General features: G+C 43.8%; 1 protein-coding gene across 1 annotated transcript in view; it reads left to right on the plus strand.

Moving 5' to 3' along the window:
* PDIA5 (protein disulfide isomerase family A member 5) overlaps positions 1-14,135 on the plus strand; it is a 97,883-nt gene that overhangs the window by 69,718 nt on the left and 14,030 nt on the right. The window lies entirely within an intron of this gene.

The following is a 14,135-nucleotide window of genomic DNA, read 5'->3' on the forward strand; positions in this document are numbered from 1 at the left end:
ATAGCAGGACAATGAGCACAGAGAGCCTGGCCCATTACTGCAGCACTTCAGTAGTGAAATTGATATAGTGGTGTAGGAGGAATCACCCCCCAGAGGAAGAGAACAAATTTTGATGGAATAAATTTTGTCCATAATAAGTCTACATTTAAATCGCTACTTAGAATATGGACGTTCACCCTTCCAGGTTGTTTTGCATGCATCACACGCATGCTTTCTTTCTGAAGCACCTAACAGTATTTCTAGCAAAATTTTGAATCAGGCCCTTTGTAAGTTAGGTGAATGAAAGAAAAATGCTACACATGTACTCCTCCCCATTCATATTAGACGGCTTCTGTAGGCACATGCCATTCTAGACACCATTTGTCTTTAGATATGCCTGTGATTCTCATGGTATTGCTGCAGCTAGCAGACTCACCTCTTCCAGCTTCCTCTATTGTCCCAGAGGCAGGCAGAGTCGGTACAGGTGATGAACTTTTAAGGGTTTGCCAAAGAGAGAAGATAGTCCTGGCACTCGGTATCAGGTAGTATTAATTTGCTTTTATAGCACAATGACTCAGCTCTGCAGTGTGCAAGAAAAATTCTTCCCCATCAGATGGCCAGCCCTGCAATTCACATATAGCCTTCAGATAAGCATTTACCAACTTGTTCCCACAGAACTGAAGGTATTTTCCAGAAAGGGAGAAAAAGCTCAGGTCCTTTATTTTGCTTTTTTTGTTAGAAAATTAGACAGGATGCTTTGGGGCTCTTGCAAAGCCCTGCTGGATGTGTGTGTGGAGAGAAGGGAGGGGTAGACTTCAGAAGGGAGATTTCTGGAAGATGGTAAAAGGAAAGGAAGAGGGACTTAATCCTTTCTCAACTCCAGTTCCTACCATCTATTGACTAGAACTTGCTCGTGTGCCGGGAACTTGTGATTCATGGATCTCAACTGGTTAAGAGTAAATTATAACTTTAAAATCAAATGATTGCATGTGAAATGGTGAGATTTAGGAGTTTGCCATCTTGACTTTCTGTGAAAGAGAGAGCTCTTCTCTTTTATTTTTAAGTTACTTTTCTTTAAGGCACTTAAGTTCTTAGTCTTTTTTAAGTACGTGTTTAGACCAAAGACAGTACGTGCAAAGAGTACATAGCTCTCAGAGCTGAAAGGACAAGACAACTTGCCTGATGGGTGAATTATGACACTGCTGTTTGCAGGCTGTGGTGAGGAAAGGTCAGCCTGTCCATGCCTGCAGGAATGGGCTGTAAAAGCAAGGTCTACATGATGCAAGACCAGTCCTTTGAGGCTGCCTTCGCACGTGTTCTTCTTGCACTGTTTCGGACATGGTGCTGAATGAGACTACCTGTACACAAGATGGACCAGAGTTAACTGAAACCACTTGTAGACTTAGCACAACCCTTAAGCCAGCATTGCTGTGGCATTGTCAGTATGTGGGTCATGCGTAGCTTCTGATTTAGTGGACGTGTCCTCAGTAAACGTGGAAGCTGCCTGCGTGCAAAATAGAAAGCGCCCACACAAATGGAGTGCAACAAGCCTGCCCTTTGGTGGGTGCAGAGGGAAGTAACAGATGAGTATTTTAAATCCGTTTTCTGTGAAATAATTATTAATGCAATAGAACAGTACAAATCATTCTATTTTTCTGATTTTCTACAGTGATAATGTGCTAAATTTGATAGATTAGGTTTTGTTTACCGTTTTCTCAATCTCGAGACCTCTTGGAGCTTACATTGCCAATTAGTCTTAACTTGCTTATTTTAGTGCAGAAGGAGCCCTGCTAAAATTGCCAGGCCACATTAAATCAAATAATTTTCTTTTTCTATTCAGATCCACATCTCGGGTCAGTGCCGACTCACAGTATGTTACTCCATTCACTTGTGACTCGGTGGCAGTATTTGTTACACTTACACATATGCTGGGATATTTTAAGGCTGGGGGTGTGTGTATACATGCATATATAAAGTATGTTTATATATAAATATTTATGCTAAGAAATGTATCTCTCATCTGTCATTAGAATTTAAAGCAGAAAGTTGAATATTCTAACCTTTGTAAAGCTTTCAGCTGGAGTGACAAACCTTTAGGCAAAGGCCACAGATATATATCTTACATGCAAATTAAAATGAGATCTGGCTTTTCTGTGGCAACTTCTCGTGCAAATTACTTAATATGTATAGGAGAGCCATCAATCTACTGCTCTATAGATAACTCTGGACTGAGCTGAACGATGCTTTAATGGTGCTGAGCAGTGCTTCACAGTGATTTAGCTCTGGAAACGACGACTGCTACATCCACATGGAAAAGATGGGGAACTCATCACCCATTTTCAGGGTGATGGAGTAAAGCATAAAGGTTATTCCTGGTGCCTGTGGAATATTTTAAGGACTAAGAATGTGAATCAAAACTCTTCAAAGTACTGGGGAAGAAAAATCTACTTCTGTGAACCTGATACTTGCAAAGAATGATGTCTGTGCTTTCACACTCCTATTCCTCCCCAGTGGTGTTCCTGCACACTGCAGAGACTCATTAGGGGTGGGAGGCAGTTGTAAGGGCAGGTCTTCATCACTACCTGGGGACAGCAGTGCTGGCTGGAGAAAAGCTAATGCTGCTTGTAACCATCTTGTGCCTGATCTTCATCCTGCTGTCCACTGGGTAGGTCTGTACCTTCTGTGGCCACCACACCACGCAGCCTTGAGGGCTGGCCCTTTGAGTAGGCTGCTGGCATCTGTGCTGCATAGCACCTGGCCTAGCTCTTCTGTGGGCTCTCGTGCAGGTCCTTGTGGACCTAAGATTTAATCGTCATTGCATCTCCCCTTACCGAGTTCAAAACCACTGAAATAGGAGGAAGGCAATGACATAGCCTGCTGAAGTGAAGCGTGATGCAATAGATGTGTGTTATGTCCAGGAGGCTGGCATGAAGGGTTTGAGGAGCATTTAAAAGCAGTAGGCTTTTTGCATGAGCATTGCAGAGATGTTTAGGGAGGCCTTATGGGATCTGTGTCTATTTTGTCTCTATAGACCAGCCCTCAAGAGTACTGGGTACCACTGGCTAGTCCAGGTTTCCTTTTGTAACCGGTTAGCTTGGTTCAGAAATGGGGAGAGGAGACAACTAGTCTGAGTGTGGTTTGGTGTGCACACAGTATGTGGATGATTAGGATTTGGGGGGTGTGGACCAAATCAGGATCTGAGCCAAACTGACAAGAGTAGATCCAGCCTAGCTCAGCAGACACCCAGAAAGACACTAGCTGTGTGTCTGTGCTTTGTGCCCAGAGCTGCTTTCAAGAGTTGCACCAATAATTGCCTAGTGTTTTAGACTGACCAGTTGGATCAGTGTTGTTTCTGGGATTGCTTTTCATCGGGGACATCTCTTCATATGTCCTCATTTTTTGTTTGTATAGCTTATCAGAATGTGTTTTATCTGCATTTTTTACTTTTATGTGAGCTCTCTCTACTCTGTTAGCCTGGATAATTGAGATTTGACTTTGCCAATGCATTAAATTTTAACCTCCTCCTACTATAGCACTGAAAATGGTGCAAAATAGAAGCAGTTGGTTGTTGATTAGTTGTCAGAGTCACAAAGGGCAATGAAGTTCCAGTAAATAAAGTGTCTTCTCAGTTGGAGATGTTTTTGCTGCATGACTCAAACTGAATTAGCAAAAAAAAATGTGACAATCTTGAAGATTGAGTGAAGCTAGGTGAGCATAGTGCAGTGAAACAGGAGCACACAGATTGTTCTTCGGGAAGGCACTGTGAATTTAACCTAAACTTTTGTCTGGAAAAGCCTTTGCAGTCCTACATGAAATTTCTTGCCAAGCAGACCCGTACCAAATTATTGAGCATCACGTTCTCTAAGCAAACCTTGCGTGGTTCTCTCTTGCTCTTTGCTCACCTCATTTTTTTCAGGATTTAATGTGCCTCTCTGTTGCAATAATCTGGGGATGTGACCATCAAGCTGGTAGCTTTTCTTGAATGATGTTCCTTCAAACTTAGGTTAGGTCTTTACTTCCCATGTACTTCTAATTATCTCTAAACAGGCAAGGCTCATTATGCACACCTCCCAGCCCAATTCTTGCACAAAAGCAGTAGCTGTCCAGTGGTGGCTTTTAAGAATTAGAGACCGGCACATGCAAACATGCTCCTCTTGTTCAGTGGTTGAGATAGTTGCTTCCAAAAAGACTACAAATGAATCAACCACCTCAGAAGCAGGAGCTGTATATAATAAAGCATCAATAACATCCAAATGATGGGGAAGACAGAGAGAGAGGGGGGGGGAGGTTGTTTTTATTTATTTTTGTTTTTTAAGATCATCCTTTTTTAAGGGGAAGTGCTTGGTGCTGAGCAGATTGATTCCATTCCTAATTTTTTAAAAGCCACAAGGTAAGTGTTCTTAAACAAAACAAAGAAGACTTTTGGCAGCAAAGAGAAATAATAGGGGAAAAACGCTCCCTTTTAATAGCTTGTAAGGGCAGCAGTTGCCAATGTTATTAACTTGCCAAATGGCCTCAATTTGTGGGACTCAACAGGGTTCACGGAATGAATATTTTTAATAAATACTTTGCTGGGAGCTGGTTTCCGGTTTTGCTTCTTTGTTCAGTGGCAAAACTTTTCCTTCACTGGAAATTACTTTTGTCAGCGGGAAAAGGTTATTCTCTGGTGAAGCCTGACCCACAGGGGTTACGCAAAGAACACCTCCAAATAAACCTTGCCGAGGACGATTTTAATGAGGTATTTTCGTATTGTATTGAGTTAGCGGCTGTGCAGCGACAAATGGAGATGCAATTAAAACACATCAGCAGCCTCCCCGGCTCTTCACTTCTTTAAAAAGGCTTTTTCTTTTAGGACTGGAAGAAATGAATGAGGGTGCTTACTCTGTTTTGCACTTGATGAAATCACAGAAGAGTCTGTGGTGTTTATATGTGTTTTTTGTTGTTATTTTTGTTAAAAGGTGGGCATTATTCTAAGTTGCTACTGGGAGATGGCACCGGGGTATTGTTCTGGCGTGCAACAGAAACGTCCTTTGGCTTCCAGCTGAAGCAGGAATCTGACAGGGAGGCATCATCGCTGTCTGATGGGCAGTCCCCTTGCCACCTCGCAGTAGGAAATTGGATAGGGAGCAAGGTTTTTGGTTCTGACTGTAAATCAGTCCTGCCTGTCCCTGTGCATCTCATCAGCAGTGCATAAAAAGCTGAAGGCTACAGCAAACTTGCATTAATTTTACCCGCAGGCTTTGTTCAAAATACTGATAATCCTGCTGCTCTGTTTCTGTATCCTGGTATGCTCCTCTGTCTCTCCACAAATAAACTTCCTGGTTTCTTCTGCCCAAGTTTTATGCTGAGGAGTATGCGTGGCAGGAAAGCCCTTAGCTGAGCCTCCTTGTCAGACTGGGTCGCACGGAGTGGGTTTTGGCCATTAATGCTAACAGCCAGCTCCTGTCTCCTTGCTCCTGTGGCTTGAGCTGCTTTCAAAAAGCTGTTCTTAAGAAAGCAGTAATGGTTCCTTTTCCTCTCTACTCTTTTTTGAAGTAAGCTGGGACAAAGCCGGCTGCTCCTTATCTCTGCCCTTGCACAAGAAGGTTTGGGTCTCAGCACCGGGCAGAGCTGGGTGACGTGGTTCTGTGTGAAGGGCACACGGGGGCCGAAATACTCAGCAGCAGGGTTAGCAAGGTCCAAAGGCACTGAGCAGAGCAGCACAGATGCGTTCAGTGCCCTGTGATAGCCTCTGCGTGGCTCTCACCAAGTTCCTTTCCCATCGTTTGCAAGCACATCTTGTTAAGTTTTCATTAGGAGGTCGTACCAGAGTCTGAACAAAATGTGCGTGTTTGTAAATGAAGCTTAAGCTATCAGAAATTATTAAAAACATGCTGAACAGAAAGAATCCGTTTCAAGGCAAAAACCCTTGCAGGAAGGATTTTCTGGTTGTTGACTGAGGCAGGAGCGAGGTCTGGGCCCTCTGATAATGAGGCTTCAAATCCTGCGTGGGCTGGCATTGCAGAATTTCGATGTGTTGGCTCTGCCAGGAACACTTTCCTCCTGCAGTAGTGGTGCTCCCGCTACAGCCCCATGTTAGCGAGGTGCATTCCTGGCGGTGGAAGTAGTGCTGATACAACAGGGCCCATCAGCAGGCTGCTTTTGATAGAGGGTGAATTTATAGAGTGGTCTCTGCAATCAGGCTGTCAGAACTGCTCCCAGCCCCAGTGTTTGTGTCAAGGCTCTTAATTAGTGTGGAGAGAACACTTCAGTAACTGCTCTTAAAACACGAGTTGGGGCACTTCACTGGGCTGCATGTAGCTGTGGCTGGTGTCTGGAGCAGGCTGGGTCCTGGGGCATTAATCCTTCATTTATCTGGATGATCCAGGTCCCCTTGCTTTATGAAACAGGATTCTTGTTCTGAATCTGTAGCAATCCTACAATGTTACAGCTGCTTGAATTGGTGCGAAGAATATTACTGGTGCCCGAATGGTTCAGGCTGGTGAGAAGGGGAGGAGGATTTGGAGCACATCCCCTTGCCCTGTGAAGCTCTCCTGCAGGTGGGCACAGCCGTAGTGCTGCAAGGCCACATACAGCCTGCCCGGGGTGTGCCAGGAGACACCCACCTCCAGCTGTGCCACCCACCCTGCTGCATTGTTGTCAAATGTGCTTCCAGTAAGGCAGATGCTTTTTCTGGTGATGCAAGGTGATCGCAAGGGGGGCTGGTTTTGAGCCTTGCTCAATGGAAGCATGATGGCGTGGTGTGCAGAAGCTCAGCCTCCCCTGCTGCTCTGCCAGACCGCTGCCAGCTCAGAGCAGTTTGCTTTCGGATTACCAAGTGCGTTCACTGGCATGTTAGATGGCAGAATTATTTCATGTGCTTTTATACTTTAGTTGTATTTGTAATTAACCAAGGCTGACGTTTGGTTCCAAAACTGCAGCCTTACCACCACTGTTGTCTGCTTGGTTGGTGCCATGTGGGGCGGTGACAGACCTTATCTAGAAACCCAGGTCTCCTGGAACTGACACCGTAGTTGTTCTGGATGTAGTTACTGATCTTCAGCCTTTTCTGTCTGGATGTGGCTCGCTGTGCAGCCTTCCCTCTGAAGGGATTGTTTGGTGCTGTATGCTAATTGCTGTCATCATTAGCGATTCACCGCAGCCAGTCGTATCCTTGTCTTCTGCAGTGGGTAAAACAGTCCAAGGGTTTTGCACTGAGCCTCTCCCACTTCTTAACCTTTGCAGCTTGGCCTGTTCTGATGACCTTGCTGCCATTGCAGTTGTTCATTTCTAAGGCTGTGGTTTCCAAAGGTTTGGTTTTGTGTATCCCTGTTCTCCTCTGTATGCCTCAGAGTGCTGCAGAGCAAAGAGAGCATAGTAAAGCTGGGTGCTAATGCAGTGCACGCCATATACAAACTGACCAAATATCCTTCAAGGGTAAATGCAGTTCAGCAAGCAGTAGGTGATTTCTCAGCCACTTTCACACCAGGTAGAAGTTTAACCACACAGGATTTTGGAAACCAGAAGGAGGAGTTTCTACTGTAAGCATGCAGTTGCTGAGCACTTAAGGGTGTATCGTTCCCGTGCCAAATGGCTGAGAGGCAGACAAGTGCAGTGCTGCTATGGAGAAGCGGTATTTTCGTCCAAGATGCTCAAAGGCACTGAAGTAAATTGGCCCTCTAGCTCCTGTAAGCTTTCAGTAATAAGCTGGATGCCTGTTGTCATCTGCAGGAGGGAACTGCATCTTTTGCACCAGGAGTAGGTACAATGATCTCTGTTTGGTGTTAGCGCCGTGCTTCTTGACTTCATGGGGCTGTGCTAGCAGCTAATGCATCTCTGCAGCAGCCGTGGGAGGTAGGTATAATTGTACCAGACCCACCTTTCTGAAAACGAAGATACGGGAACTGAGAGCATTGTGGTGACAACAGAGCCAGGGATGCTACTCGAGAGTTCTCAACTCTCACCTCTGTGCGCATTTTCCCTTTCTTGTAAGTCCCCTCTTCCTCTCAGAAAATCATAGGAAATTGGTTTGGAAATAATGTTTTAAGAGGTCATATAAAAACAGTACCCTAAAGGAGAGTCGACTATATTTAAATCCTCTCGAAGCTTCCTTCAAAGCCCAGAGCAGAACAGAAAGTCCCTTTAAAGTTGACAAAGTAATTGTTCAAATAGGTTGGGAAAACAAACAGGCAAACAAAAACCCCACCAGTATGTTGTGAAATCAGTAGTAGGCTGCCTGCCATGGTTAGGAGTAGCGAGGCGAGCCCTGGTCGACCTGATGCTTAAATGAAAACCTCATGACCTTTTTCATATCAAAGGACAAATCCCTCTCAATTATTAATACCTTCTGTCTTGGAAATATGATTATGCTATGTGTCAGGTCATGTTGTAAAATGAGCTTTGGTTCCAGATATTCAATTAGAAGGCCCTCCACTTTTCTACTGGAGGAACAAAAGCAAATTAACCTTTCAGTAACATCTCCAAATGCCTTTCTCAAATCTGCCTGTGATTTCAATAACTTGTGTAGCTACACAAATTGTGTTAGTTTAAGCAGTATATCCATTTTCAGCTCTTATCTGTGCAATTACTGCCCATGGCTTGCCTTTCCTTGATTGACCAAGTAATATTCTTGTTTTAATTCTGGCTAATCACTCGGAACTCTTGAAGTGGAAACAGGCTTTGCTTTGCACTGCAATCTACAAGCTCCTGGGTTTCCTTTGATAGCTGTGCAATGTGCTGCTTTCTCTTGCTTAGAATAGCAGTCATTTGAAAACCAATAACGGAGGGCACTATCTCTCCCTGTTATTTTAGCCAGCAATAATTTCAAACAGAGACAGGGAACCAGAAAGTCATTCCACGCTCTGCACCTCGCACGCTGAGGGTGCCATCCTGCCACATGCTGAGCCCGCCGAGGCCCCGATGCTTTTGCAGGGGCATGAACGGAGTCAGCCCCTCGCAGCCCTGCTCCTGTCAGGCAGGATTGCAGACCCCGAGAGTCACTTAACCTCTTCCTGACTCCATTTAACCTTGTGTGTAATGAAGGAGGGGGATAATCGTGTCTTTTTCTCCTAGGGGCAATTTGAAGCGTAATTAATTGATGCGTTTGAGATCACCCATTGCGAGATGCCGAAGGGGGGAGAGGAGCCCTTCCTCTTGCTGAGGACAGAGCACAGACAGCACAAATGCCACGGTCTCTCACATGTCACTGGGCTTTCAGATCTCCTCTAAGGAGCTGGTCAGGACTCCGCTCTGAAAATACTGAGAGTTGAAGTTGCCATATTTAAAAAAGGAAAGTCTGCAACATTAAAATGTAGGCATGTTTAAACTGGTTTTGAAAAATCTCTGGTAAAATATATGCACCTCGCTTGTGACTGTACTTGTCAGGTTTTAGTATGTACAAGATGCTAAAAGCATGCGCACGGACAACACTGGCAGGATTATACATCATTACGTATTAATGATGGGCAAAAAGGACGGGATAGTCCTGTCTGAAGGCAAAGCACCTGTTATGTGCTGGTAGAGCCACTTTGGTTGGGATGCTGTGCTCAGGGTCAGCAGGGACCAACATCCTCAGCTGCCCTGTGTGGCCCTGCAGCTCCTGGACAACAGGAGACTTGTACCAGGACAGCAAAACCATCCCGCCTTTGTAGCAGCTTCAGCTCAGCAGGGCAAGTCAAGGACAGGCTGTGGTCTGCTCAGGTAGAGAACCACCTCACAAAAACAACTCTTAGAAACTCATTCCCTTTCAAATGAAAAATCACCGGTGATGGGAAATGTTTCCTGTCTGAATTTGACCAGCTTCTGCTGCCAGCCACCTCTGGAAGTTACTTAGCCTATGGCAACCAGCTTTTGAATAGCTTTTTAGAGTGAAAACTGGGCTGATTCGTCTAGATTTCTGTCACTTCTTAATCTTTGGATTTCACCTATTGATTCACTTGAGTTTCTTGACTTCCTTTCCCATGAAATGTGCCTTCTTTGAACTCAGTTCTTGATTTGTGGAGCCAGAACTGCAGGCAGCAGTTAGGAGGTGCTAGGCACAGAGGCCCTCTCCTTACCTACTTAATATTTTTAATTTACACATTCAGTAAAGTTTCTTCTGACAACTCCATCATTTTCTTTCAAAGCTATTGCTAGTATTGTTTTGGAATCTTTTGCTTCTAATACCTTTAAAGCCCCTTATATATTTAAAACATCATTATTACCTCTGCTGACTGTAGATACTGCTTTGATGTCCATTTGCTTCCTTTATCTGTTTTGTACAAATTGTTAGCTTTTGATTTGTATTCATTAAAAACAGCTTCACCTTTCTTCTGTGTGCTATGCTAATACGGCTTCCACTCTTCTAAGGAAACTGAATTAACCTTGTACTGCTCAGCTGTAGAGAGGTTATATTGTATTACCGCCCTTTGTAGTTTCAAATTAAACAAAGCATGAAGTAACTTAAAGGACCTTTTTCATATTTAAGCAAGTGGAAACCTGCATCTTATGGAAGCAGAACTTGCTTCCTTTAGGCAATTCTGAAAAATTCATATAGTTTTATTTTAAATTTAATAAGGTGACTATTGTCCAACAGGGTGAATCTGCTTCACGCACTAGTCAGGAGACATCTTTATAATTGTTATCTGGTCCTAATACTTTAATACATTGGAGCTTTAAGAATCTCTAATATTTTCTTTACCTTGTCGTCTCTAAACAATTCACTTGGTTAAAAAGAGAAACCATGCCAATGAAAAATTCTCCATTTAAATCTAATAACGATACGTAGGTTATTCACTTGATTGTTTGATTGCTTTGGAAATCTCTTTGCCTTCCACCTGCATCCCATGGGACCCTGCAATTATGGGAAATGTTTACAGTTGTGCATACAGGATATTATTTCTGGGGTATTACCGAATTACTACAACATATGCCTGATTACTCTTATATCTGGGGCAGTGTGCACTGTTTTTTAATATCAGTTTTGTGTGTTTCTTACCTTAGCTGACAAATGATTTTATATCGTTTTTCCCCAGTCTGCTTTTTGTTTAAGAAAAAAGAAAAGTTTGCAAGGTGGCACGAGCACTTAGTACATTTTTCTGTTTCCTATGCAATGTCTTGGTTCTACGTCGGTTGCCAACTTCTTGTGACATTGTGTTGGAAACAGCATCCAGCTCAACCCTGTGGTCATTCACTTCTTCAGTCCTCCAGCCTGTGTTTCCACAAGGATTAATCCTGCTTGTGCTGGTTTCTCCAATGCCTTTGTGTCCACAAACCACATCCAGCTCGCTCATTCTTTCCTCAAATATACACAAACTACACTGTACCATGTTCCTGCTATCAGCAAATTCAGTCGGCACAAAATAAGCTGGGTTGTATGCTTCCCCCTTCATCTCCCCAGCAAAGCACTAGCTTTCCTTTAAACGTCTCACTAATTAGAGATGTAATCTGGCTCCTGTGCCAGCCCCTCAGTGACCATGGGTCTGCATAAAAGCTGCTTGCCTGCTTGATTTCCCTCGTTTGCCACTCATCAGCCATTCCTCTTGAATTTTTACCTACAGAAGCCGTATTTTTCATGTACCAGATCTATCGAGAACTACTTGGTTTTTAAGGTCAGCGATGTGACTGCCCACGTGACTGTACTGCAGTGTCTTCCCAGACCAACTTGACAGCATGAATACTGAAGAAAAAATAAACTGTGGAAACTACCGGCTTCGTGTAAGATTTTAACCTGGTAGTGCAAAGGCAAAGAGAAGGGAGGAGTCCCTCTGTTGCAGGTGTTCTCGCGTGGATCCGTGGATGTGTGGTTTAACAGGCAGTCTCTTCTGGCAGGCTCCAGTGGTCAGGCAGAGCAGATAGCACTGTGGCTGTGTGGAAGGGCCTCTAGAGTGCAAGATTTTGAGCTCAGAGAGGTGAGAACAGCTGGACGGGGTTGTAATACGGTTGTGTCATTTACCGATCAGGAACAGAGAACAGCCTTAACGCATGCTACTGCATGTGCGTTAGGCTTGGAGCTTTCTTGCTTGCCTGCCAGGTGATGCAAGTGTGTTCCTGCATTAGGAAATGAAGTTAGCTCAGGGCTTTCAGAAACAGTTAAAAAGTTTTAAGGACCAATGCTGGGATCCCATCAAAGGGGTGGATATTCCAGAAGCAGATTTCTTACAGATTTCTCAAGTCGCACAGGAAATTACTGCTCAGTTTGTGTATGCTGTTAACCCCGTCGAGATCAGATTTGATAATGATGTAGAAACAAACACAGAAATGGGTAAAGCGAAGCCCTGCACCTATGTTAGAGGTCTCTGCTGCCAGATGTGCTATTTCCAATGCTGATCAATTGAAAATCCACCTCTCAGCCTTGTAGGAAGCCTGTGCTTCTACTGTAGCACCCAAATTAATCAAGTAAAATGTAATAAATCTTCCTATTTCTTTAGTCTGTAGTGACTTGCTGTCCTATAAATACTACTAAGAAGGGAGTAGGACCTTTTGATTCTCGACACCTTACCCACACCTTCAGATGCCACCAGTTTAATCTCTTTCCGCTACAGCCCATCTGGAAAATCCTTTCTAAGGAGTCCACACGCTTTCGTATCCTCGTGTACAGCGCTCAGTACATTTCCTTTCTTTTCACTTTCAAATCTGGAAGATAGTGTTAACACTTAAAATAAATGTGTGATAGTGGGTGTGAAAAGGGAATGGGGAGAACAAGTTTTCCGTCTGTCAAAATGAAGACATCAACCTCTGCTTTTATTTTTTTTGGCATGTGTGCTTTAAATAGAATGACTGGGTTGGGTGACTTCCAAGTGTTTGCTACATTTGGCAATCCTTCTACGTTGTAACAGATGAAGTTCTGCTGTTCCATATGATATGCTCCTTCCCCCTTTTTTTGGTGACTCCTTGAAGCTCCTTGGGAATTCAGCACAATATTCACATCTGTTCCATGGATGGATGTCCAAGGCTAACAAAATGCCTACTGGACTTGGAGTTAGCTCCGCCAAAAGCCATATGGTTGTGTTTTCGTTTTGCAAGCACAGTGCAGTAAAGAAAGCAGGTTGGGCCAAGAGAGAAGAGAAGGGAGTGGAGAAGAGGGATGGAGCTTCAGATCACTAAATGAAGGTATTTTTTTTTTCCTTTGGTATTAGAGTGGGAAGATGAGATGATTACAAAAAGAGGAAATGAAAACTGTAAGCATAGATATATTTTTTTTTTAATTACATGGCACTCATCTCCTTTGTATGATGCTGTTGACCATAACCTCAAGGCAGGTTTTGTTTTGCCTACCTTTTTCAAAAAAATGTTACAGTCTGGATAATTGGATGCTCCCTTTTAGCCTTTTAAGTATGCATCTTTGCAGAGAACCATGCTCACTGCCCTTCTTAGTGCCACCTATTGAACACCATGCAGTCACCAGCTAAACTCCCACACGGGCTTTTTTCTTACCAGCTGTATGTTGGCCCCTGTAAAAGGGCAGCTTTCATTTTCAATAGCCACTTTCTGTGTCTGAAAGACTATGCTTGGTATTTGTTGTTTCATGTTCTGATCTTCTTGAAGAGCGTGGCTCATGGAGAGCTCTTACTGCTGCAGCTTTAGAGGGAGCTTAGAGTGAGTCCTTACCAAAAGCCCCATCCTCCACTTGTCCAGCACATGTGAGGTGCGAACAATATCTACTGATGTATCACAATAAAAGAAATATCTTTTACTGAGGGTTTGAAAGTTGTTGTTTGGTGAAATTTAAATTCCAAGCTCAAGATGATGAGCAGAAAGGGGGACCCAAAAAGTTTCAAGTTCTTAGGAGTCTTTGTTATAGTGAAACAGTTGGGTACCTTGCTTTGCAGTAAACTGCAGGATGTGAACGTGTAGATTGCAGTGAGCGTTCCTGTTCTAAGGCTGTCTGATTTTCACGTTTTTTTTGGTCTCTGAAATTATTTTTAGATAGCGTCACCCGTTCTGATTTATTTCTGTACAGCAATGTTAATGGGCCAACCAAGGCTTTCACCCCACAGCACAGGACATTAGCCAAGATGCGTCAAGAGACAGACTTGACCTGAAGGTTTGTCAGTCTCAGGCAGACAGGACAGGCAAATGGTGGGAGAGAAAATGGGTCACTGACGTGGGCTTCTGGACACGGGAGCAGTGCCTGGCAGCCTGGGGCACTAATATCCTCCTCTTCCTTTCCTTTTCTGACTGTTTTCTCCCTGACTAAT

The sequence above is a fragment of the Anas platyrhynchos genome, chromosome 7 (genome assembly GCF_047663525.1).
Source record: "Anas platyrhynchos isolate ZD024472 breed Pekin duck chromosome 7, IASCAAS_PekinDuck_T2T, whole genome shotgun sequence".
Taxonomy (NCBI): domain Eukaryota; kingdom Metazoa; phylum Chordata; class Aves; order Anseriformes; family Anatidae; genus Anas; species Anas platyrhynchos.